Source organism: Salmo salar, chromosome 11 (assembly GCF_965601325.2).
Source record: "Salmo salar chromosome 11, fSalSal1, whole genome shotgun sequence".
NCBI classification, from domain to species: Eukaryota; Metazoa; Chordata; class Actinopteri; order Salmoniformes; family Salmonidae; genus Salmo; species Salmo salar.
In genome coordinates, this window is record NC_138301.1 from 90,419,871 (window position 1) to 90,447,664 (window position 27,794).

At 42.4% G+C, this 27,794-nt stretch overlaps 1 long non-coding RNA gene across 1 annotated transcript; it reads left to right on the top strand.

The window, feature by feature from the left end:
* Window positions 1-349: 349 nt before the first annotated feature.
* Window positions 350-13,724, top strand: LOC123725185 (uncharacterized). Its single transcript, XR_006757634.2, has 10 exons — window positions 350-1,226; window positions 2,865-2,945; window positions 3,159-3,214; window positions 3,430-3,494; window positions 3,733-3,807; window positions 6,905-7,277; window positions 7,456-7,583; window positions 7,885-8,037; window positions 8,378-8,432; window positions 13,629-13,724. It is a non-coding gene; the product is annotated as an uncharacterized LOC123725185 (long non-coding RNA).
* The last annotated feature ends 14,070 nt before the right edge of the window (window positions 13,725-27,794 follow it).

A 27,794-nucleotide genomic window follows, 5' to 3' on the forward strand; every position in this document is an offset into this window, starting at 1 on the left:
ACCATGGTTGGCAAACTCCCTGACCAAAATGGCAGATCCCGTCATAAAAAGGTTCATTTCCATTCTAGTATTCTAATGCGGTAAATAGGTCAATCGAACTCGACCAAAACAATGGAATTGCAATGGAAACGCGTGGAGGAAACGCGTGGAGGAAACGTGGGGGAAAGAGCCAGTCTCCCCCCAGCAAAGTGTGCCTACATTTAGGCTATTGTTTATATGAGTATGTCACACTATGTTGAGGTAAAAATCTGAGTCACATGTTCATGTCATCTCACCAATCAACTGCATTAGTTAAAAACGGTTTTGACTACCACCACCGATTTTTGTATGCTAGCTATGCTAACCGTTTATACAAACGGGAGTTAGCGTTTAGCAGTCACTTCTTCTAAACCTGAAAAAAGGGACAACCTAGCGAAAACTGCCAAATATATCAAAATCAGACTTAAGTAACCACATTGTAGGCCTGTTACAATACATAAATAATGATGGATTTGAGGAATATCCACTTTGTTAGATCAGATTTATTGAATGTGCACCAATCTGGTCAACAGAACGGCCTGCGCCTCTGTGACTCCTTTACCCCATGTGTCACAAAATTCTTTAAAGAACGCTCACTTCAAGAAAGTTCCATGAAACTCTTAGTTCTAGAACGACACACTCAATAATTGTAACTTTTGCTGCAGCAACATTATTTCCTTCAAATTGGTGGCGCATGCGGTTGCTGAGCAACAGGCGTCTCACCTACACTTTGACCAGACCAACATTAACCAGCAGAAAGTGCCAAAATTCTTTCTCTGAGGCATTCTCTACTGGCATGGATCGGTGCACAAACACAAAGGCAGGGGAATATTCAAAACATTCACAGCAAAACACCAACTCCTCTTTCTCACACACACACACACACACACACGCTGAGCTGGAGGAGTGGCCAATGTAATCTCTCTCATGAGCTGCGATCAAATGACAGGTTCGCAACATTTTAGAAGACACATACATTTACAAAACATAACATACAAAACATTGCAATATTGCATGTTCTTGTGTAATATAGTGAGTGGGTGTGCCAAGTGTGTTTAGCCTATACGTGTTGCGAACAGACTAGAGTTGATGAAGCAACTAAACTATTGAAAAGCTACCGTTATAAAATGCAAGCAATTAATTTAGACTGCTACAGCCTTTCTCTGCTGACGGCGAAAGAGGACGTTCTGAACCCACGTTCATAATTGGTATGATTACGCACAATATTTATTCATAACCTACAATAGTAGTTGTATACTTTAGCATTCATTTGCATGTGTTGTATAATATGTCGTCCTTGTAGTTGTTCAACGAGTGTTTTGTATTGCGCTCGCCTTTCATTACGATCTTGGTTTTTCAGAAAACGAAATTCAGGTTGTTTTGTGATAGTGAGCAGCTTTTTGTATTAGGATTACATTTGACATTAACACTTACTGTTATAGTTTACTCACTAATGAGTAGGCTACATTCTATAAAGTCGGCCTGCTATAAATTGAGGGGGCAAAAAATACTTTTAGCAGAGGATGGTTTCGATCCATCGACCTCTGGGTTATGGGCCCAGCACGCTTCCGCTGCGCCACTCTGCTACGACGAAAATATGGTCAGTCAAAGACAATATGGCTGGTCTGTATGTATCGCGCCCCCACTGGTCTAAAATGTTTTGACAGCTCTTTGCATTGGGTACTCTCGTCTCATTGTCACGCTCTCATCATTGGACCATCAAGCCACATCAAGCCAATTCGCTATATGCCGACTCACAACATGAACTGATGAAGTTAATTTCTAACCTTAATTCAATTTCAAACCTTAAAAGTCATCAGACCTACACAATGTGTATTGCAATGTAGTGAATAGTAGACTATAGGCCAGGGGACATTTTGCACAGACTAATAATATATAGTATGACTAATGCTATGCCCTATGGTGACTTAATTGATGGGATGGCCAAAATGTAAGTAATTTGAGTGAAATTATATGTATTTAGTTTTATGCCAGTCTGATTCATAGCCCTCCATGAGGCCAGCCTGGTAGGAGTTGCTGATCCCTGCTGTGATTTCTGTCTGTCTGTCTGTCTGAACCAAATAGCCTTGCTAGATATCATGTCAGACTCAGGTCTGAACAAATCGGGTGCACTTAGTTGGATGTAGCCTGCATAAGGTGCATTTTCTATTTGTACATTCTGTCTAAACGACTAAGGCCTTACCTTGTAGAATGTTGTAGAATGGTGACGACTGGCTGAGTAGCCTTAAGTAGTTACATGGGCCTCTAAACCTATAGAGCTTCAACTACTGTATTTACACAGTATGTGTGAGAAGTGCTTAAACAAGGCTTATATTTGTGTTTATTTAAAGTGCTAAAAATGCACTGGTCAGACGAGTGGCGCTGAAACGAGACGTTATCGTCTCCCTAGTGGATAGAACATCCAGATAAAAAACTAGACTATTCTGAAGAGGATTGGAGTTATCTTGCTTCCCATGTTTCCTCCTCCACCAAATTCAATCTCAGCATCTCTGCTCCCATGCTCTGGTCTCTAAAACAATGTCTCTCTCTGAACATTCAGGCTCTATATGATTGGGCTGTTATTCAAATCGTAAAACTGTCAAACTGCTGAACTTTAATGACAGTGTGGTGAGACATAACACTATGCTACATCCAGTGGGTGCTTAGGTTTGACCTGTGAACATTCTCTGATCTAGAGGCTGCCCTAAGGAATGCATTCCAGGGACACAGACAGAAAAGGTCCCCATTGTATTAAGCTTGATCTGGATTACAGGTGATCCACACACATACACACACCACATCCATAATCCTCATACCCAGCTCCCTTCTGCATTTGCCCCTTCTAGGGTGGACCATTCTGGGATTAAGTGGTGGGGTGGCACAGGCCCCTGGCTGGCTTGGCTGTAGTCAATTGCTCATCAAAAAGGGTGAGAAGGAGAGTTGTGTCTGCTAGTTGTTAGTCGTGCCGTTGTGCATGCTACCAGCTTTGGGACACAATGGCCCTACTGTTCTGTAATCATTTATTACTGGATACCTAATCATTTTCCCCCTACACACTGTGCAGTTGTATGATTATGAGATAATTATTGTGTGAAATAGTGAACTACAGCCAATTCTCTTTCTTCCCATTTATTTTGCAGGGCATTGTTTGCATCTGATGGCATCACAAACAACCTCAAGCTGTCGGATTCTGGGGGTAAGCATGAATGACCGAAAACCTATGACCTGCCCTCTTATGACCACTAGGAAATCAACACAAGTCATATTTCTCGGACTTGAACTGCCGCACATAGGCCTGCATGAGCTCATGCATTTTATGTGTTTATATTCTCCTCTTAAGAACCACAGGTACAACTTTGTGCAGGTACAAATGTGTAAATAAAAAAATACCCTCTCCCTCTCTTTCTGCAGCAGGTGATGTGTCTGACCTGGCAGGAAGGTTCCATCCCAGACGTCCCCTCTGCAGGCTCTGAAGGGTAGGCACAGACCACTGCATTGTTCTCATTGCCTGGTGTGAGCTACGGATGACAATCAAATCATTTCTAGCTCATTACTTAATCAGTCACACACACACACACGTGAAGTTCAAACGCTCTTCGAGTAAATCTAAGGCTGGGCCTTTATGAGAAAACCTCTAAAACAAGGCAAGCAAGAAACTTAAGGTAACAAGAATATTTATTGATGAAAATACATTTTCCTGCCTGGTCATTGTAGGTGGGGGACGAGGTGGATGAGTTTCGACAGGGGGAGTGTGCCAGCCATGTTCCTGCCATCAGGGCTTTCTTCAAGGTAAAACACAGCACATTAGAGACCCACAACAACACAGTAAAAACTGAGACTGGAGTAGTTCAATATAGCTCCATTGGCAGTTACTGTAATAAGCTTATGTAAATGAAAGGGATCAGTAGCCCAGTTGATATTTACATTTTATTACCATAGGAAACATGACTCAATTGACGATAAGAGAATCTGACGATAAGAGAATCTTGACAGACTTTTTTCTGTACAACCTTTTGATATGTTGATGTCTTCATAATCATATTTATTTAACATTTAAGTCAGAAATGTAATCTCTTACTTTGTCTCTCTCACTCTCTCAAATCAAATCAAATGTTATTGGTCACATGCACATGGTTAGCAGATGTTAATGCGAGTGTAGTGAAATGCTTGTGCTTCTAGTTCCGACTATGCAGTAATATCTAACAAGTAATCAAATAAATTCACAACAACTACCTTATACACACAAATATACACAAATGTAAAGGGATGAATAGAATATGTACATATAAATATATGGATGAGCGAAGGCTGTGCGGAATAGGCAAGATGCAGTAGACGGTATAGAATACAGTATATACATATGAGATTAATAATGTTTACATATCCTACATTATTAAAGTGCCGTTATTTAAAGTGACTAGTGATACCTTTATTAAGTCAATTTTTTAAGTGGCCAGAGATTTGAGTTTGTATGTTGGCAGCAGCCTATCCATGTTAGTGATGGCTGTTTAACAGTCTGATGGCCTTGAGATAGAAGCTGTTTTTCAGTCTCTCGGTCCCAGCTTTGATGCACCTGTACTGACCTCGCCTTCTGGATGATAGTGGGGTGAACAGGCAGTGGCTCAGGTGGTTGTTCTAGATGATCTTTTTGGCCTTCCTGTGACATCGGGTGCTGTAGGTGTCCTGGAGGGCAGATAGTTTGCCCCCGGTGATGTGTTGTGCAAACCGCACTACCCTCTGGAGAGACTTGCGGTTGAGGGCAGTGCAATTGCCATACCAGGCAGTGATACAGCCCGACAGGATGCTCTCGATTGTGCATCTGTAAAAGTTTGTGAGTGTTTCAGATGACAAGCCAAATTTCTTCAGCCTCCTGAGGTTGAAGAGGTGCTGTTGCGCCTTCTTCACCACGCTGTCTGTGTGGGTGGACCATTTCAGTTTGTCTGTGATGTGTACGCAGAGGAACTTAAAACTTTCCACCTTCTCCACTACTGCCCCGTCAATGTGGATGGGGGGGGTGCTCCCTCTGCTGTTTCCTGTAGTCCACGATCATCTCCTTTGTTTGTTTTTTTTACGTTGAGTGAGAGGTTATTTTCCTGATACCACACTCCGAGGGCCCTCACCTCCTCCCTGTAGGCCGTTTCGTCGTTGTTGCTAATCATGCCTAGCACTGTAGTGTCATCTGCAAACTTGATGATTGAGTTGGAGGCATGCATGGCCACGCAGTCATGGGTGAACAGGGAGTACAGAAAATGGCTGAGAACTCACCCATGTGGGGTCCCAGTGTTGAGGATCAGCGGGCTGGAGATGTTGTTTCCTACCTTCATCACCTGGGGTGCAGCCCGTCAGAAAGTCCAGGACCCAGTTGCACAGGGCGGGGTCTTGAGCTTAATTACGTGTTTGGAGGGTACTATGGTGTTAAATGCTGAGCTGTAGTCAATGAACAGCATTCTTACATAGATAGGGCAGTGTGCAGTGTGATGGTGATTGCATCGTCAGTGGACCTATTGGGGTGGTAAGCAAATTGGAGTGGGTCTAGGGTGGCCGGTAAGGTGGAGGTGATATGATCCTTGACTAGTCTCTCAAAGCACTTCATGATGACAAAAGTGAGTGCAATGGGGCAATAGTCATTCAGTTCAGTTACCTTAGCTTTCTTGGGAACAGGAATAATGGTGCCATCTTGAAGCATGTGGGGACAACGGACTGGGATAGGGATTGGTTGAATATGTCCGTAAACACACCAGCCAGCTGGTCTGCGCATGCTCTGAGAACGCGGCTAGGGATGCCATCTGGACCGGCAGCCTTGCGAGGGTTAACACGTTTAAATGTTTTACTCACGTTGGCCATGGAGAAGGAGAGCCCACAGGCTTTGGTAGCGGCCGTGTCAGTGGCACTGTATTGTCCTCAAAGCGAGCAAAAAAGTTATTTAATTTGTCTGGGAGAAAGACGTCGATGTCCGCGACGGGGCTGGTTTTCTTTTTGTAATCCGTGATTGACTGTAAACCCTGCCACATACGTCTCATGTTTGAGCCGTTGAATTGCGACTCTACTTTGTCTCTATACTGACGCTTTGCTTGTTTGATTGCCTTGCGGAGGGAATAGCTGCACTGTTTGTATTCTATCATGTTTCCGGTCACCTTGCCATGATTAAAAGCGGTTGTTCGCACTTTCAGTTTTGCGCGAATGCTGCCATTAATCCACGGTTTCTGGTTTGGGAAGGTTTTAATAGTCACAGTGGGTACGACATCTCCGATGCACTTGCTAATAAACTCGCTCACCGAGTCAGCGTATACATCAATGTTGTTGTCTGAGGCTATCTGAAACATATCCCAGTCCACGTGATCGAAGCAATCTCGGAGCGTGGAATCCGATTGGTCAGACCAGCGTCGTATTGACCTGAGCACGGGCGTTTCCTGTTTTAGTTTTTGTCTATAGGCTGGGAGCAACATAATGGATTCATGGTCAGATTTGCTGAAGGTAGGGCATGGGAGGGCTTGTATGCATTGCGGAAGTTCGAGTAGCAATGATCCAGAATTCTGCCTGCTCGTGTCGCGCATTCGATATGCAGATAGAATTTAGGGAGTATTGATCTTAGGTTAGCTTTGTTAAAATCCCCAGCTACAATAAATGCAGCCTCAGGATGTATGGTTTCCAGTTTACATAGAGTCCAGTGAAGTTCTTTCAGGGCAGACAAGGGATCTGCTTGGGGGGATATACACGACTGTGACTATAATCGAAGAGAATTCTCTTGGAAGATAATGCGGTCAGCATTTGATTGTAAGGAATTCTAGGTCAGGTGAACAAAATGACTTGAGTTCCTGAATGTTGTTGTGATGACACCATGAGTCGTTAATCATAAGGCATACACTTCCGTCCTTCTTCTTACCAGAGAGATGTTTGTTTCTGTCGGCGCAATGGGTGAAGAAACCGGGTGGCTGTACCGACTCTGACAACGTATCCCGAGTGAGCCATGTTTCCGTGAAACAGAGAATGTTACAATCTCTGGTGTCTCTCTGGAAGGAAACTCGTGCCGTAATTTCATCCACTTTGTTATCTAATGATTGGACATTGGCGAGTAATATGCTAGGAAGCGATGGATGGTGTGCTCGTCTTCTGAGTCTGACCAGTAGGCTGCTCCGTCTGCCTCTCCTGTGGCGACCACGTTGTTTTGGGTCGGCCTCTGGGATAAGATCGCATGTCCAGGGTGGAGGTCCGAACAAAGGATTCGCTTCGGGAAAGACGTATTCCTGGTCGTAATGATGGTAAGTTGACATCACTTTTATATCCAATAGTGCTTCCCGACTATATATAATAACACTTGAGATTTTCTGGGCTAACAATGTAAGATATTGTACATAAAAAAAACATAATAACTGCATAGTTTTCTTAGGACCTGAAGCGAGGTGACCATCTCAGTCTCACTCTCTCTCTCTTCCTCAGGAGGCCCATGTGTTCCTCAGTACAGGTTCTACAGAGGAGAGGGTCCTGGCAGTTGTCAGTGAAGCCAGCCAGCAGACTGACACATCCAGAAGACCATCTAGAGATGAAGAGATAGAGGAGACTGAGCGGTGAGACTGAGCGGTGGTGCAGTTCTTAACTCAACCACTGGAGGGCCACATCGACCACCTAAACTGACGTTCCTTTCCCTCTGACCATGTAAACTCCTTAAAGAAATAATACCTGGGGCCCTGTCTAAAATTAACCTCTACCTCTGAAAGGATTTGATAAGTATATGCAATATTAGCCTATCAGAGGTTTACTAGCATAAAATTGCAGTATCTATCCTATCCATTCTCAGCTAAGGGAGTAGCGTATTTTGTATGGAAGCCAGACTCTGACCATATTCCTCAATCCATCTCTCACACACAGATAGAGGAGGAGAGGAGAGAGGAGGAATGCAGAATGGCAGCAGAGGAGAGGAAGCACAGGGAGAGAGAGAGGATACAGCAAGAGAGGAGGGATGTGGAAGAGAGGGAAAGGAGGATGAAAGAGAAAAAGGAAAGGATACAGGAGCAGGTACAGGTCAGTCATGCAATATACACACACACACACACACATTCACAAATGTGTTATACTTATACAACAGGGTTGGGTGCAATTCGAATTGAAGGCAGTCAATGCAGGAAGTGATTTTGAATTTAAAAGTCAGAAATTTAAAAACTTTTGAAGTAAATAGCTTTTATTTTTTGTCATTGAAAATGAATTAAATGTTTTGATAACTGAATTGTAATTTTAGTTTACTTCTTGAATTGACTGTCTTCAATTCAAGTTGAGCCCAACCCTGTTATACACATTTATTTGACAAATTAATATAATCCTTTTCTCTCTCTCTTCTTTCTCTCTCCTAATCTCATTCTCTCAGGAAATTACAAACCCAGATTGAAGCAGAGACTCACAAACAAGAAAGACTAAGATGGGTAAGAATGTGTGTGTGCGTGTGTGTGAGCATAGCTGCATGTCTTACATACAGTACACATCTCCACCATGCACAGGAGCAGCAGCAGAGGGAGTGTGAGCAAGAGACAAGAGGTGGTCTGGCTTGAACTGATTCTGTACAGAGAGTAGCTATAAATATCACCTCCCTATTTTGTAATTTCAACTACAGTGGCAAGAAAAAGTATGTGAACCCTTTGGAATTACCTGGATTTCTGCATAAATTGGTCATAAAAATTGGATCTGATCTTCATCTAAGTCACAACAATAGACAAACACAGTGTGCTTAAACTAATAACACACAAACTATTGTATTTTTCTTGTCTATATTGAATACATCATTTAACCATTCACAGTGTAGGTTGGGAAAAGTATGTGAACCCCTAGGCTAATGACTTCTCCAAAAGCTAATTGGAGTCAGGAGTCAGCTAACCTGGTGTCCAATCAATAAGACCAGATTGGAGATGTTGGTTAGAGCTGCCTCGCCCTATAAAAAACATTCACAAAATGTCAGTTTGCTATTCACAAGAAGCATTGCCTGATGTGAACCATGCCTCGAACAAAAGAGATCTCAGAAGACCTAAGATTAAGAATTGTTGACTTGCATAAAGCTGGAAAGGATTACAAAAGTATCTCTAAAAGCCTTGATGTTCATAAGCCATTGGTATGACAAATGGTCTATAAATTTAGAAAGTTCAGCATTGTTGCTACTCTCCCTAGGAGTGGCCTTCCTGCAAAGATGACTAAAAGAGCACAGCGCAGAATTCTCAATGAGGTTAAGAAGAATCCTAGAGTGTCAGCTAAAGACTTAAAGAAATCTCTGGAACATGCTAACATCTCTGTTGACGAGTCTACGATACGGAAAACACTAAACAAGAAAAGTGTTCATGGGAGGACACCACGGAAGAAGCCACTGCTGTCCAAAAAAAATATTGCTGCACGTCTGAAGTTTGCAAACGTGCACCTGGATGTTCCACAGCGCTACTGGCAAAATATTCTGTGGACAGATTAAACTACAGTTGAGTTGTTTGGAAGGAACACACAACACTATCCACTATCTGTGGAGAAAAAAAGTCACAGCACACCAACATCAAAAACCTCATCCCAACTGTAAAGTATGGTTGAGGGAGCATCATGGTTTGGGGCTGCTTTGCTGCCTCAGCAAGCTGTCCAGGCCCTATCATCGACGTCAAAATTAATTCCCAAGATTATCAAGACATTTTGCAGGATAATGCTAGGCTATCTGTCCGCCAATTGAAGCTCAACCGAAGTTGGGTGATGCAACATGACAATGACCCAAAACACATAAATAAATCAACAACAGAATGGCTTCAGCAGAAGAAAATATGCCTTCTGGAGTGACCAAACCGATTGAGATGCTGTGGCATGACCTCAAGAGAGCAGTTCAAACCAGACATCCCAAGAATATTGCTGAACTGGAACAGTTTTGTAAAGAGGGGTTTTGTAAAGAGAAATTCCTCCTCACCATTGTGCAGGTCTGATCCGCAACTACAGAAAACCTTTGGTTGAGGTAATTGCTGCCAAAGGAGGGTCAACCAGTTATTAAATCCAAGGGTTCTGTAACATGCGTCCTATAGAGGGGACCAAGGCGCGGCATGTTGAGTGCTCATGAGTATTCTTTAATGAAAACTAAACACTTTTACAAAGAAACAAAAACGACAGCAAACAGTTCCGTCAGGCAACAGACAACAAAACGGAAAATAACTACCTACAAAACACAATAGAAAAAAACCCAACTTAAATATGATCTCCAATTAGAGGCAACGAGGACCAGCTGCTTCCAATTGGAGATCAATTAAAAAAACAACAACATAGAAATAGAAAAACTAGAACTTAAACATAGAAATAGAAAACATAGAAAACCACCCAAAACACCCCCTGTCACGCCCTGACCTACTTTACTATAGAAAATGACATCTTACAAGGGTCAGGACGTGACAGTACCCCCCCCCCCCCCCAAAGGTGCAGACTCCGAATGCAACAAAAAAAAACAACAAAAGAAACCACAAAACAAAAAGGGAGGGTAGGGAGGGTGACAATTGTCTATGGCAGCTCTAGTGCAGTACCCAGAACCTTACCATCCAGCAGATCCTCCAGCAGCGGAGGTGGCTCCGGTTCGAGGCGTAACCCCCGCTCCGCCCGCAGATCCCTCTGCTTCTGTAACACCGGACCGTGGATCGTCGGAGGAGGAACCGGACTGTAGATCATCGCCGGAGGCTCTGTGCTGCGGGCCGCCGCTGGAGGCTCCGGGCTGCGGACCGTCGCTGGAGGCTCCGGGCTGCGGAGCGTCGCTGGAGGCTCCGGGCTGCGGAGCGTCGCTGGAGGCTCCGGGCTGCGGAGCGTCGCTGGAGGCTCCAGACTGGGGAGTGTCGCTGGAGACTCCGGACTGGGTAGCGTCATTATAGGTTCCGGACTAGGGACCATTGCTGCAGGCTTCAATACCATGGATCATCTCTACAGGCTCCGGGCCATGGATCATTGCTACAGGCTTCTTGCCATGGATTATCCCTACAGGCTCCAGACCATGGATAATCCCTACAGGCTTCTTGCCATGGATTATCTCTACAGGCTCCGGGCCATGGATTACCTCTGGAGGCTTCGTGCCATGGAACATCCCTACAGGCTTCGGACCATAGATTATCACTGGAGGCTTTTCTCGTGGAACTGGAAAAGGTCTCACCGGACTGGAGAGACGCACTGGAGGGAGAGTGCGAGGAGCAGGCACCGGACGTACTGGGCTATGGAGGCGCACTGGACGGAGAGTGCGAGGAGCAGGCACAGGACGTACTGAGCTATGGAGGCGCACTGGAGGGAGAGTGCGAGGAGCAGGCACAGGACGTACTGGGCTATGGAGGCGCACTGGACGGAGAGTGCGAGAGGCAGGCACATGCTCACCACAATAAGCACGGGGAGTTGGCTCAGGTCTCACCCCTGGCCCTGCCAAACTACCCGTGTGCCCCCCCAAAAAAATGTTTTGGGGCTGCCTCTCGTTCTTCCTCGGGAGGCTACGATACCTGTCTATTACCTGGCCCAAGTCCAGGTTCTCCTTTCAATCCAATCCTCATTAGACCAGGTATCCATCTCTGCCAGGACACGCCGCTTGATCCAATTGTGGTGGGTAGTTCTGTAACATGCATCGTATAGAGGGGACAAAGGCGCGGCGTTTTGAGTGCTCATGATTATTCTTTAATGAAAACTAAACACTTTTACAAAGAAACAAAACGACAGCAAACAGTTCCGTCAGGCAACAGACAACAAAACAGAAAACAACTACCCACAAAACACAATAGAAAAAACCCCAACTTAAATATGATCTCCAATTAGAGGCAACGAGGACCAGCTGCCTTCAATTGGAGATCAACCCCAAAAACAACAACATAGAAATAGAAAAACTAGAACTTAAACATAGAAATAGAAAAAATAGAAAACCACCCAAAACACCCCCTGTCACGCCCTGACCTACTTTACTATAGAAAATGACATCTTACAAGGGTCAGGACGTGACAGGTTCACATACTTTTCCCACCCTGCACTGTGAATGTTTGCACGGTGTATTCAATAAAGACATGAAAACGTATAATTGTTTTTGTGTTATTAGTTTAAGCAAACTGTGTTTCTCTATTGTTGGGACCTAGATGAAAATCAGAACAAATTTGATGACCAATTTATGCAGAAATCCAGGTATTTCCAAAGGGTTCACATACTTTTTCTTGCCACAGTACACAACTGAAATGCTGCTCTTTTTTCTGACCCATCATTTCACCCTAATCATTAGATGCAAGGATGTTTATTATCTCTAGAAATAATTTGGACTCACAATCAGATTAATGTGACTAGTTGGCAGACGACTGTTAAACTAATGGTTGGTAATGGCAGACTATCAAGCTATAACCACAGAAATATGTGACCCGTTTGAGGAAAATAGGCGTATGTCGCAAGTCACGGACAGCCATTTTAAATGTATTTCTTGATTTTTTTCAAAACACATTTTTTGGGCAGAAATGCCTTCTGGAACATGTGAACTTTCATGTGCCTTAATAACAAACTTGTATGCCATCTGTAAATTACGAGCCTTGTTGGTTAAGCCACAGAAAAAGTGAGCAACCTTCCTACTAGCCATGATTGGCTGAGATAATGAGTGGGATGGACATGCTGAGAGAGGAGTTCGGATTGGTCTGCCATATAGAAGGCTTCTGTCTATTTGAGCTGGTCAGTCTGTTCGTAATCCTGTCGAACGCTGCTTTTTTTATGTATCGTGTAGTGGAGCTGCACAAGTGTTGCTTTCCACTTTCTGGAGGATCGAGTTTTGAAATCAGTGGAATTAGAATATGATAGCTAAAGAGTTGGAGAAAACACCTGTCTCTGGATTACATCTTTAAACTAAAGGCAACCGTGGCATGGCATCCATGACAGGGAGACACGTCCATCATGCATGATGATGTATGCGGGTAAGATAATCAAGTTAGCAACATTTTCAGATATTACACGTTTGAACTAACATTGGACCTGGTTGGTTAGCTCCCAGCAGATTAATGCAGGGTAGTAACGACATGATTTGGCACTATGTTCATTGTTGTTTAACTAGCTAGCATTAGGTGGCTGGCTCGTTAGCTAACGTTACATGTGTGATCTTACACGTTGTTTACCTAGCTAGGTTCATTGTTTACCTAGCTAGCTAGCTACATGTCTTAAGCTAAAGTGTACAACACCCGTTGAGTATGGCCGGTGTCATTAAACGTCGGCAAAAAGGTGTAATGAAATTGTTACCAGCAGAGCTGTTTTCCTGTTATCCAGAGTTAAACAAATAATCAGCCAGAGCGTCAAGTGTGAACTTGAGCGAAATGAGATGGGTGGGACTAAAGCATAACAGGGTGTGAACGATGCTGAGTGGGTGTAGACAAAGAAGAGCTCTTCACTAGATACCAAAACATTCAAAGGCCATTTTCTCAAAAGTGAGTTTACAAGTTGATAAACTTTCAAGGCAGAATTACTTTCCCATTTTCCTCAAAAATGCAGTGTATGCTATACCATTTTGTAGCTCTGAGTCTCTACTTTTATCCAATGTAAAAACCACAATTTAACATTTTTCTATATACAACCAAATCCAGGTGGTGAGTCACATATGGCAGGTGTGATGTAAAACTCTATTTCTCCTGCAGGAGGCAGCAGCGCTCATGTCTCAACACTACAAACCCTAGGGAGTTTTTCAAGCACTCTTCCGATTCCTCAAGATCTCTTCCTCTTGCACAGGGGGGGGGGGGGGGGGGGGGGGGGGGGGGGGGGGGTGTGTGTGTGTGTGTGTGTGTGTGTGTGTGTGTGTGTGTGTGTGTGTGTGTGTGTGTGTGTGTGTGTGTGTGTGTGTGTGCGGGTGTGCGCATGAGTGTGTTTATTGATCTCAAGATACAATATGCTGTTATTGAATATCATGCATACTATTCTCTTTATTGGTATTTCCAGCAATATTCCATCCACTTTCTTTGTTTGTATCCATGTTTAGGCCTTCATGTTATTTTAATGCAAATGTATTCTACCTGATGTGTATATTTGTGTATTTTTCATTCTCTTCGTAGTGAGGCCTACATTCAGACGATACCAACGGACCCTAACAGACAACTCTTTCATATTCAGGAAGTCAGAACCCTCCACTCCCACCTTCCCCCATAGCCCAACAATGGTCTGTTCTTTCAGCCAGAAACCCAGTCACCCCCGTAGTCCAACAATGGTCTCTCCCAGCTCTTCTTCCAAATCCTCTAATTCCATCCATCCGCAACAACCATCTTGTGTGGAGCCTAAAATTCCCCTCTCCATGTCCTCTCAGGCCCCTTCCCCTCCCCAAACCCCCTTCTTCACACCTCCATGGACTCCCTCTGTCCCATCCCGGACCCTCTCTCTTCCTCAGGCCAGTCTGCCCCCTCTGCCCCGATCCAGGCCCTTGCCTGCACAGCCTGAGACCCCCTGGAGCTGAGAGAACTGGAAACGGAGCTTACAGAGGTCGAGGAAGAGGAGGAGAGGCAAGGAATTAAAGTGGTAGTTGAGAAGAAAGAAAAAGAGGAGACATGCCGCCATCACTGCAGAGGGGGGGAGGCGAATGAGGTACTACAGGAGAGGGGAGGGATGTGTGTGGTGGAAGAGGAGAGAGATGGATGAGGGGATGGAAGGAGTAGAAGAGGAGGAGGAGGAAGTGATTGAAAAGGAAGAGAAGGATAGTAAGACTACTGAAGGAGAGGCGAGAATCAGAGGATATAGATGGAGAGGAAGAAGCAGACACAGTAGCATCAGAAATCGAGTTAGACACATCCCTGGATGTAATAATGAGTGATGAATAATACACAGCCCTCAAACTCCCTCAGAACAAACAGTCCTCTCCAACTCCCGCTCCGACGAATCCAACCTAGCTCCCGAAGTGTCTGGAACCTTCGTTAATCCAGCCAAGCAGCAAGGGAATTGAGACAACTATCTCTCTAAAATATTAAACAATACATATTATATGTTTAGTTGAGTAAAGTAGAGTGCAGTTCAACCCAATTCAGGGGAAAAAACGATTCTTCGTACATAAAATGTTATCCCGCTTCACAAGAGCATCTCTCTCCCTTTTGTTTCTCTCCTCGGCAACAATGGAAAACCTGCAAAACCATCTGCACACCACCCATAGTCCATCTTGATTGGCCCAAATGATCACACACCCTTCAGGTGAACAAAAACTGTCCCAACATATTTCAAGTAACAGTACATAATAATTTAACCAACATAGGCCAACAGCGAAGGCTGTAGTAAAACGTAATTTATAAAAAATAAAACCAATCTGATTAAATGTTTACAAAATATACATTCACACACATAATACTACCCAATCCACTTGTATATAGAAGTGATATATCTCACTATAGGAACAGACACCACACTAGGAACTCCAGGTGTGTCATAGGTCAGCAGTGTAGGAGCTTTCTTAGTTCTTAGAGATCATCTTATCTCTGCTTCTGCTTCCTTCATTTCTTCTGAGTTGTCTTCAACTGAATCAGATTTCTTATTTCTTAACCTCATTTGTTTCATCCTCATTTGTTCTATATGTTTCCTCAGCTTCAGTTGCTTCTGTTGCTTCTTCAGTTTTATTTGTTTCTTCAGTGGACTCAGTTTATTTTTCTTCTCCTGTTCTCGCTTTAGGTTCTCCAGTCATTACCTTCCATGTAATGTCCAAGTCCAAACTTATTTTTAACCTTTATTTAACTAGGCAAGTCAGTTAAGAACAAATTCTTATTTACAATGACGGCCTAAGAACAGTGCCTTGTTCAGGGGCAGAACAACAGTGCAGTTCAACCCAATTCGGGGAAAAACGATTTTTAGTACATAAAATGTTTTCCCGCTTCACAAAAGCATCTCTCTCCCTTTCTTTCTTTCTTTCCTCAGTAGTGATGGGTCGTTCGCGAACGAGTTGGCTCTAAGAGCCGGCTCTTGTAGGTGAACGTTGGGAGCTTGTTCGCATATCAGAAGAGCCGAATCTATTTATTAAAAAATAAACAAATTAAGATATGAATAATCAAAAGATTTAAATGAATAGAATTAACTAATTCAAAGAAAGAAAAAAATTATACAATAATATAGGCCTAAATGCTCAAGCGCACACACATTCGTTCTGACTGTCTGCTCAGACTAACAGCCTCACCTGGTTGTTCCTGTCAATCAGACACGCAGTATCAACCAAAGATGTGTGAGGAAGGGCTGAGGGAGGGGCTGAGCCAACTCACTCACAGTCACACAGAGGAAGGACAACTGTGAAAACAACAGTTGGAAAATGAGTCGGAGGCACAGTAGCATTTGGATGCATTTTAATAATGTAGACAATGTTAGAGCACAGTGTAGAATTTGCCAAAACAAAATCTCATATGAAGCCGGTTCTATGCACAACCTACACCGGCATATGCGAACTATGCACCCAACTGTGAAGCTTGCTGTAGCAGAACTTCGAGAAACTAGCAGGCCTGCTAGTGATAGTGGTGGAGCCAGCACCTCCACACGTGGTCAGTCAAGTAGGCCTACTCTGCGACCCACAGCAACGCAGTCTTCTATGGAGCAGTTTATGCCAAAGTCTATGTCTGTATCAAAACAAGGCCAAATTGATATTGCATTGGCTAAAATGTTTGCCACTGATTTCCAGCCATTTTCGATCATGGAGGACAGAGGTTTTAGAAATTATAGCAATAGTCTAAATCCAATGTACACAATTCTAAGCAGAAAAACCCTTTCAAAATCACGTATTCCACAACTGTACGAGAGCACACAGGCATCAGTGCGGGAAAGAGTCCAAAAAGCTACAGCAGTTTGCCTTACCACTGACTGCTGGACATCAAGGGTAACCACGTCTTACATGTTGGTTACATGTCATTTCATTGAAGATTTTTCGGTGTCTACACCAGATGGGGATGCCTGAGCTGAGGCCTAAACAAGACTGCACTACAAAGTGGAATTCAACATTTTACCAGGGAAACAGGAAGAAGAGGGATCAGATGGAGCAGAAGCACCAGCAGTAGTGCCACAAACGTCTGCTGTTTGGATTCTGTTTGACAAGAGAGCAACTGGGGATGCAGCACGAATGATTCCCTCAGCAGATGCCATAATGGAGGTCCGATCCAATTTGGAGGAGCCCTGAGCTGGTGGAAGAACAAGGCCTCTGTCTACCCACGGCTTACTAAAGTCATGATAGGGAGACTCTGTTTAGTGGCCACATCCGTTCTCCCTAAGAGGGTCTTTTCGAAAATAGGACAAATAATTACTGAGAGAAGAAACCGCATCAGCCTCTCGAAAGTGAGGCAGCTTTCATTTCTGAATGCAAATCTCTCATAAAAGAAAAATATGGTCAGCATTACTGTGTGCTGCTGGTTATAACATGGCAATAAATAAGAGAGAGAAAAGAGAGACCAGTTTAATGTTTTAAGTGGGATGCTGCAGTTTTGCACATTGTTATTTATTTGTCTTTGATATGGTGCAATATTCTATTATGCTGTTCAGATTGTATTCGTTTTGAATGGTTAGATGTATATGCACTTTGTTTATAAACATTAAAAAGTTATACTTTAAATGCAAATGTTTAATAGCATTCGTTTTACATTTTACATGTACATTACATTTACGTCATTTAGCAGACGCTCTTATCCAGAGCGACTTACAAATTGGTGCATTCACCTTATGATATCCAGTGGAACAACCACTTTACAATAGTACATCTATATATTTTTTTGGGGGGGGGGGGTTAGAAGGATTACTTTATCCTATCCCAGGTATTCCTTAAAGAGGTGGGGTTTCAGGTGTCTCCAGAAGGTGGTGATTGACTCCGCTGTCCTGGCGTCGTGAGGGAGCTTGTTCCACCATTGGGGTGCCAGAGCAGCGAACAAACCAATGCATTTTTAAATACATTGTGGTTAATGTAGAGTACGATTTCATTTTATAATTTAATTTAGAATTGTTTTATCACCAATCATAGTCAAACCATCGCAAACCGTTTGACTTCAAAAAATACTAAACATATTTTTTTTAAAGATCCGTTTGGGAGCCAAAAGAGCCGTCTCTTTTTGGTGAGCTGAGACGAACGAGCCGGCTCACTGGAAAGAGCCGGAATTCAAATCAAATCAAATCAAATTTTTTTTTTTTTTTTTTTTTTTTTTTTTTTTACTACGAGGCCTCAGCAACAACAGAAAAACCACGTAGCCCTCTGCACACCACCCATAGTCCATCTTGATTGGCTCAAACGATCACACACCCTTCACGTGAACAGAAACTCTCCCAACATTTTTAATGTAACAGTACATAATAATTTAACCAACATAGGCACAACAACGAAGGCTGTAGTAAAACGTAGAGTTTATGAAAATAAAACAAATCTGATTAAATGAATACAAGGTATACAACACATACATCCACATATTATTATTACCACTAAACCATAGTTCTAAATACGTTTTGATAGGGTATTTCATATGCATACTTCCTTTTATTCTCCTCAGAAGCAGTGATTACCCGTTGCATTAACATGTGGTGTTGGTCATGTGATCAAGATGATTCGATCACTATATGATCGAGACTTGTTGCATCTCCACATGGTAATAAAATGTGTCTCTAGCTGGCCACTACATCCATATTGTGACCAGATTCCATGTGCCTTCTCTATATATAAATTAATCCAACCTGCCTTGAACCTACCCTTATCAGATCAAATCATATTTTATTTGTCACATGCGCCAAATACAACAGGTGTAGACCTTACAGTGAAATGCTTACTTACAAGCCCTTAACCAACAATGCAGTTTGAAAATACATTTTAAAAAAGTAAGAGATAAAAATATAAAATAATTAAAGAGCAGCAGTAAAATAACAATAGCGGGGCTATATACAAGGTGTACCGGTGTCGAGGTAATTGAGGTAATATGTACATGTAGGTAGAGTTATTAAAGTGACACGCTGTATAAATCGACAGAAAACAGCACACTTTTATAGTCAATAGTTTATACTCTCATCATTTGAGCCTACCTTTGTTATCCAGCGATTTAAGACAGGGCGTAATAGGCTCCTGTCCGGATAACCGCGACCTGTCCACCACCATTCAAATAAATAATCAGAGAATCTCTCCCGTCCCTAAAAAAAGTAATCACACAAACGAGCTGAGTATCTGGATGTGTGCACAAAATATAATTGATGCACGGTATAAATACAAATGCCACTTTGGGCCCTTATGCACACAGTAGAAACAGAAACTGGTTAAATTACAGAGTAGGCTAAGCACATCTCCGAATGGCGCAACACATTAATTCAAACAAGTCTGTACGGGTTGATCTTTACGCATGGATGCTTACATACGATGTCTTTATAATTATGTTCATGATTGAAAAGGAAAATATTTTAAACTATTAAACCACGCATGTAAAGCAAATACTATGGAGGAAATACTATGGAGGGATAAAGTGTAAATCTAAAAGTAGCCTAGTCCTTCCTATTGTAGGCTACATTATATTGGACAGCGTCATACAGAAAGAGAAAGTTGTGCGCCTTTACGCATCAGTTTGGACATCTTCTGCACTTTATTGCTATAGATAGATTTGTCTGGAAAATACTCAAAGATTCACAGAATATCCTATAATAAACAGGACTGCATTATATACCAGAGATTGTTATTTTGTATAGGGTTAAACGGTAGCCCACCAAAGGGGGGGAATGTGACATGCTGGGAGAAGAACGAACTTGGCTTCGTTTCCTCCAAATCATTGATCAATGATAATTCACTAACATAGACTGATAGCCTGCCCTATACTAGCATTACATAATATAAACTGAATTATGAATTGGGGATGCATGGGACGGTGGGACAGTGGGCAGGGTGGCGGGATGCTCACTCAATACCTCGTCCAACTGTGAATAAAATTGGGATTGGGTTCTTCCATTTCCACTCCTGCTATTACAGTCCTTGACCTTTATGTACAATGTTTTGAAATGTTTGCTTTGCGCTGGCATTGGATGTGGGAACGGGAGAACCCATTTTCCCCTCATCACGACTATATCTACATATCTTTATTTCTATATGCTTGAGCTAATTTTGCCAATTTTGTCAATAGGCAATTGGTTTCTAATGAAGACTAGGATCTTAATTCTGGAGGAATTGTAGAGGTATGATTGTCCATAAATATACCTCAACTGGCCAGCGTGATTTTTTGTTGTTGAGAAGGCTGGACAACCGTGACGTTAGCCAAATGTTGTGCTTTGGTTGTCAGGATTCGTTTACACGTCAAGGATATCCATACAAGATGCGTCTTCGACTACCTCTGGATGTGGTCAGGAAGATCTAATCATAGTCAGATCACAATGCATTTTTTGACTGTCTACACCTGTCAACAAATATGTGCACAATCAGAATGTGGACAAGATCAGGACAACAGCATGTTGGAACCAGGTATTAACGGGGCTAGGGAAACCTCAGCCCTGATGAAGCAGATCAGCACCCAAAATGGCCATATATCAAATCAGCAGAGGAGGACTTCCTCACCATGACTCAAGTACAATTGAAAGCATCCTTTCGGGCTGTATCACCGCCTGGTACGGCAACTGCACCGCCCGCAACCGCAGGGCTCTCCAGAGGGTGGTGTGGTCTGCCCATCGCATTACCGGGGGCAAACTACCCGCCCTCCAGGACACCTACAGCACCCGATGTCACAGGCTAAAAAGATCATCAAGGACATCAACCACCCGAGCCACTGCCTGTTCACACCGCTATCATCCAGAAGGCGAGGTCAGTACAGGTGCATCATAGCTGGTACGAGAGACTGAAAAACAGCTTCTATCTCAAGGCCATCAGACTGTTAAACAGCCATCACTAGCACATTAGAGGCTGCTGCCTATAGGCATAGACTAGGACTCACTGGCCACTGGAATGGAACACTAGTCACTTTAATAATGTTTACATATCTAGCATTACTCATCTCATATGTATATACTGTATTCTATACTATTCTACGGTATCTTAGTCACTTTAATAATGTTTACATATCTGGCATTACTCATATGTATATACTGTATTCTATACTATTCTACGGTATCTTAGTCACTTTAATAATGTTTACATATCTGGCATTACTCATATGTATATACTGTATTCTATACTATTCTACAGTATCTTAGTCACTTTAATAATGTTTACATATCTGGCATTACTCATATGTATATACTGTATTCTATACTATTCTACGGTATCTTAGTCACTGTTTACATATCTTGCATTACTCATCTCATATGTATATACTGTATTCTATACTATTCTACGGTATCTCATTCACTTAATAATGTTTACATATCTTGGATTACTCATCTCATATGTATATACTGTTTTCTATACTATTCTACTGTATCTTAGTCCGTTTCGCTCTGACATCGCTCGTCCATATGCATGTCGTCTTAATTCATTTCTACTTAGATTTGTGTGTATTGAAAGGAGGAACGCAGTGGACGTTGCACACGAATGCACGTATGCACATACCTCTTATTCAGATCACTCAACGACATCATTCAAGATACAATGATATCGTATTATACAAAATGGTCTATCTTCACATTCAATCTATCTTGCAGGTTGTCACTAGTTTACAGCTGTACAGCGCCTTCAGAAAATATCCACACCCCTTGTCTTTTTCCAAATGTTTTTGTTTTACAGCCTGATTTAGGATTATTTAAAAAAAAATACAATATCATCCACCCTCTTCAGAGGACACATATATATATTTTTGTTTTTATAGCTTTTCTGCTACATATACATACCATTGTACTTTTAAAAACAGCAATCACATAACAATAATACATTACCGAACATAAACTCTTAATCCCACCCCTCAGCCACTCTCAGCCCATCCCACCTATCACCATAGACCACCCTCGTTTGGTTTCCATGTGCCATATATTTTTCAATTGTGCTGTGATGTTTTACATTCATTTTGAACCTTTCCAATCGCATAGTATCCACAGATTGTAAACTAAAGATGAAAACGTTTCCTATGAGTATTATTATATTATTGATTGATTGACAATATGGCTTTCCAAATCATCCAACACTGCTATTTGTAAGGTTAATTTTAAGTGAATGTTGTGATTTTTTTAACCATTCCTGAACCTGTGACCAGAAATATAGCATTATGTTACTGGTAAGGATTTTGTATAACAATTTAAATGGAAAAACTCAGTGTTGAATCAAGTGTTGTTTTTTGTATCAGTTCATATACCATGTGCCATGGAGTGCTACATGGAAAATCTCTTCCAATTTATTTTGCAACCTGTATGGCGCAGCAGCCCAAAAAAAATTCCTCAAATGAAACTGGTATATTTTTCCATTTATGCCAATCCTTTTCAGCCAATTTGTATCTTTAATATACATAACCAGTCAAAAGTTTGCGCACATCTTCTCATTCCAGGGTTTTTCTTTATTTTTACTATTTTCTACAATGTAGAATAATAGTGAAGACATCAAATGAAATATGAAATAACCCATACTGTATGGAATCATGTAGTAAACAAACGAGAGTTAAACAACTCATAATTTATTTTATATTTGAGATTCTTCATGGGAGCCAGCCTTTTGCCTTGACAGCTTTGCACACTCTTGGCATTCTCTCAACCAGCCTCATGAGGTAGTCACCTGGAATGAATTTCAGTTAATAGGTGTGCCTTGTTAAAAGTTAATTTGTGGAATTTCTTTCCTTCTTAATGCGTTTGAGCCAATCAGTTGTGTTGTGACATGGTACTTGAGGTATACAGAGGATAGCCCTATTTGGTAAAATACCAAGTCCATATTATGTCAAGAACAGATCAAATAAGAGAAACGACAGTCCATCATGACTTTGAAACATGAATAAGGAACATTTCAAGAACATTGAAAGTTTCTTTAAGTGTAGTTGCAATACCCATCAAGCGCTATGATGAAACTGTCTCTCATAAGGACCGCCACAGGAAAGGAAGACCTAGCGCTACCTCTGCTGCAGAGGATAAGTTCATTAGAGTTACCAGCCTCAGAAATTGGTTCCAGCCGCTGTGTCTTTGTGAGACGCAGAGTAGGAGAACAAATGATCTCTGCATGTGTGGTTCCCTCCGTGAAGCATGGAGGAGGAGGTGTGATGATGTGGGGGTGCTTTGCTAGTGACACTGTCAGTGATTTATTTAGAATTCAGGGCACACAACCAGCATGGCTACCACAGCATTTTGCAGCGTTATGCCATCCCATCTGGTTTCTGCTTAGTGGAACTATCATTTGTTTTTCAACAGGACAATGACCCAACACACATCTAGGCTGTGTAAGGGCTATTTTACCCAAGAAAGAGAGGGATGGAGTGCTGCGTCAGATGATCTGGCCTCCACAATCACCCGAACTCAACCCAATTGAGATGAGTTGGAATGCAGAGTGAAGAAAAAGCAGCCAAGTTCTCAGGATATGTGGAAACTCCTTCAAGACTGTTGGAAAACCATTCCAGGTGAAGCTGGTTTAGAGAATGCCAAGAGTGTGCAAAGCTGTCATCATGGCAAAGGGTGGTAACTTTGAAGAATCTCAAATAATGAAATACATTTTGATTTGTTTAACATTTTTTTGGTTACTACAGGATTCCATATGTGTTATTTCATAGTTTTGATTTCTTCACAACTGTAGAAAATAGTAAAAATAATAATAATAAAAATACCTTATTTATAATAGAACCACCAAGACTCTTCCTAGAGCTGGCCACCCGGCCAAACGGAGCAATCAGGGGAGAAGGGTCTTGGTCAAGGAGGTGACCAAGAACCCGATGGTTACTCGGACAGAGCTCCAGAGTTCGTCTGTGGAGATGGGAGAACCTTCCAGAAGAACAACCATCTCTGCAGCACTTCACCAATTAGGCCTTTATGGTAGTGGCCAGACGGAACCCACAACTCAGTAAAAGGCACATGACAACCCACTTGGATTTTGCCAAAAGCCACCTAAAGGACCCAGACCATGAGAAACAGGATTCTCTGGTCTGATGAAACCAAGATTGAACTCTGGCCTGAATGCCAAGCATCACGTCTGGAGGAAACCTGGCACCTTCCCTACAGTGAAGCATGATGGTGGCAGCATCATGCTGTGGGGATGTTTTTCAGTGGCAGAGACTAGTCAGGATCGAAGGAAAGATGAACGGAGCAAAGTACAGAGAGAGATCTTTGATGAAAACCTGCCACAGAGTGCTCAGGACTTCAGACTGGGGTGAAGTTTTATCTTCCAACAGGACAACGACCCAAGCACACAGCCAGAACAATGCAGGAGTGGCTTGGGGACAAGTCTCTGAATGTCCTTGAGTGGCCCAGCCAGAGCCCGGACTTGAACAAGATTGAACATCTCTGAAGAGACGTAAAAATAGCTGTTTGGCAACGCTCTCCGTCCATCCTGACAGAGCTTGAAAGGGTCTGCAGAGAATAATGTACCGTCATTCCCAAGACTCGAGGCTGTAATCGCTGCCAAAGGTGCTTTAACAAAGCAAAACAAAATGGTCTGAATACTTATGTAAATGTGATATTTCAGTTGTTTTTTTAAAATACATTTTCAACAATTTCTGAAAACCTGTTTTTGCTTTGTCATTATGGGGTATTGCGTGTAGATTGATGAGGATTTCTTTTTTTTTTAATTACATTTTAGAATAAGGCTGTAATGTAACAAAATGTGGAAAAAGTCAAGGGGTATAAATACTTTTTGAATGCACTGTAGGTAGTCTCTCCCTTTATCCCACAGGGATTACTGAACACAGACAGAGGAATTCAAATGCAAACTCACAATTACTACCAAACAGGTTTTTATATCTCCTTTAAAACCTTTTAACTACTTGTATTTGTTTGACAACGTTGGTCTAGACGTAGATATATTCCTTTGTCTCTCTATCGTCATCACATTCCACTAAAAACAAAGCTTATCAGGAGTAGGCTACTGTACTACCTGCACCACTATTAATATCTCTGTATTTTATCTGCATATGATGGCGAAATCCTATTGTCCTATCCAGTCATGCTCTGAATGTGTCTTTGTTTTCCATTGCTGTTCTGTATCCCACCCACACATACACCCGCACCGTGAAAATACACCAATGTATTATTGTGAATGCCTTCATAGAGTACAGATAATGACATAGTTAGAATTACCACGCCATGGTGATCATTTTTTTGTTGTTGGGTTGAGAGAAAGGTTGAGAGAAAGACCACGCCTCACATAGTTATGGCTGATATGAGGTGCTTAGGTAAACCCGTAGACACAGTCCACGTAGATTTAGTATAGTCCAACCGGATTGTCCACCTATACTGTACAGTTCACCCGTAAATTGTAAAGGACAGAATGCAGGTAAATTGACAGTGGTGTGTTGTGACAAGCATTAGTATCTCAGGTGTCTATCAGGTTCTGTTCCGATCCCTGATTTGTTTGTGTCCTCTCTGCCTCCAGCTCAATCTCTACTGTGAGCCTGGTGTACTGTATGTCAAATTCTCCAAACATGTACTGGCAGAAACATTATGCCACACTCGTATGATAGGGGAATTCTCTTTTCTGGTTTATCAAACTGGTGAGTGAACACATTATTTAAACACATTGACTGGAAGATACACTACATGACCAAAAGTATGTGGACAACTGCTCGTCAAACATCTCATTGCAAAATCATGGGCATTAATATGAAGTTGGTCCCCCCTTTGCTGCAATAACAGCCTCCACTCTTCTGGGAAGGCTTTCCACAAGATGTTGGAACATTGCTGCATGGACTTGCTTCCATTCAGCCACAAGAGCATTCCTGAGGTCGGGGACTGACGTTGGGCATTTAGGCCTGACTTGCAATCTGCATTTAAATTCATCCCAAAGGGGTTCGATGGGGTTGAGGTCAGGGCTCTGTGCAGGCCAGTCAAGTTCTTCCACACTGATCTTGACAAACCATTTCTGTATGGACCTCGCTTTGTGCACGGGGGCATTGTTATGCTGAAACAGGAAAGGGCCTTCCCCAAATTGTTGCCACAAAGTTGGAAGCACAGAATTGTCTAGAATGTCATTGTATGCTGAAGCATTAAGATTTCCCTTCACTGGAACTAAGGGGTCTAGCCCGAACCATGGAAAACAGCAGGTAGCGTTCTCTTGGCATCCACCATACCCAGATTTGTCCGTTGGACTGCCAGAGTCCAATGGCGGCGAGCTTTACATCACTCCAGCCGACGCTTGGCATTGCGCATGGTGATCCTAGGCTTGTGTGTGGCTGCTCGGCCATGGAAACCCATTTCATGAAGCTCCCAGCAAACAGTTATTGTGCTGACGTTGCTTCCAGAGGCAGTTTGGAACTCGGTAGTGAGTGTTGCAACCGAGGACAGAACATTTTTGGAGTAACCCTGGATTGTAAACAGTCATTGTCAAAACATGTTGATACAACAGTAGCTAAGATGGGGAGAAGTCTGTCCATAATAAAGCACTGCTCTACCTTCTTAACAGCACTATCAACAAGGCAGGTCCTGTAGGCTCTAGTTTTGTCACACTGTCGCACTGTTCAGTCATGTGGTCAGGTGCCACAAAGAGGGACCTCGGATAATGACCATTGGCTCAGAACAGGGCTGCACGACCAGCCCTTAAATGTACATAGAGAGCTAACATTAATAATATGCATGTAAATCTCTCATGGCTTAAAGTGGAGTGGAGGAGAGATTGACTTCATCACTACTTGTGTTGACATGCTGAATGCACCGAGGTGTCTGTTTAAACTACTAGCACACAGCTCAGACACCCATGCATACCCCACAAGACATGCCACCAAAGGTCTCTTCACAATCCTCAAGTCAAGAACAGACTATGAGAGGCGCACAGTACTACACAGAGCCATGATTACATGGAACTCTATTCCACATCAGGTAACTGATGCAAGCAGTAAAATCAGATAAAAAAAACGGATAAAAATACACCTTATGGAACTCTACACACATGTACACATGGATTTTGTATTGTAGATACAGTATGTAATAGTAGAGTAGTGGCCTGAGGGAACACACAATGTTTTGTGAAAAGTGTTATGAAATGTAATGTCATGTAATATTTTAAATTGTATATAACTGCCTTAATGTTTCTGGACCCCAGGAAGAGTAATGGCAATCCTTAATGAATACAAATACAAACAGCACTTACAGTTGACCGGGGGAGCTCTAGCCGGGCAGACATTTTACGAACTGACTTGTCAGAATGGTGGCATCCTATGAAGGTGCCACATTGAAAGTCACTGAGCTCTACAGTAAAGCCATTCTACTGACAGTGTTTGTCTATGGAGATTGTATGGCGTGTATGGGTGTGGCTGAAATAGCCGAATCCACTAATTTGAAGGCGTGTCCACATACTTTTGTATATATAGTGTATGTCGCTCGACTGTGAAGTCTGCAACCTCTAGCCATGCCGTTCCCTTCCCTTCAAATGACTTTGCCCAATCAATTCTATAAAGAGATGTGTAGGTCAGGTGAGTACAGGAGTGATATCTGGTGGTAGAGGAAACCAGAAATAATGTTTCTCTGTCACATACTCTCTAAAATGTATCCGACCGTTTCATCTTACAGTTAGAATATTTGCAATGTTTTACAAGACGGCATTGTTATCCTGCCAGGGGTATCATTGCACTGCCTTGCTGGATGCAACACAAAGTGAAATGGAGAGGCACTGCTTAAACTGAGTATGGATGCAGCCAAACTAAATTAAGTGCCAAAAGTAGGCCTAGTGGCATGACTTGTTCGTCAATGAGAAGCCAAGTGAACGTTTAACTGAAGAGTGAGAGGTGCACTTCTACTTTCTGTACATGGGT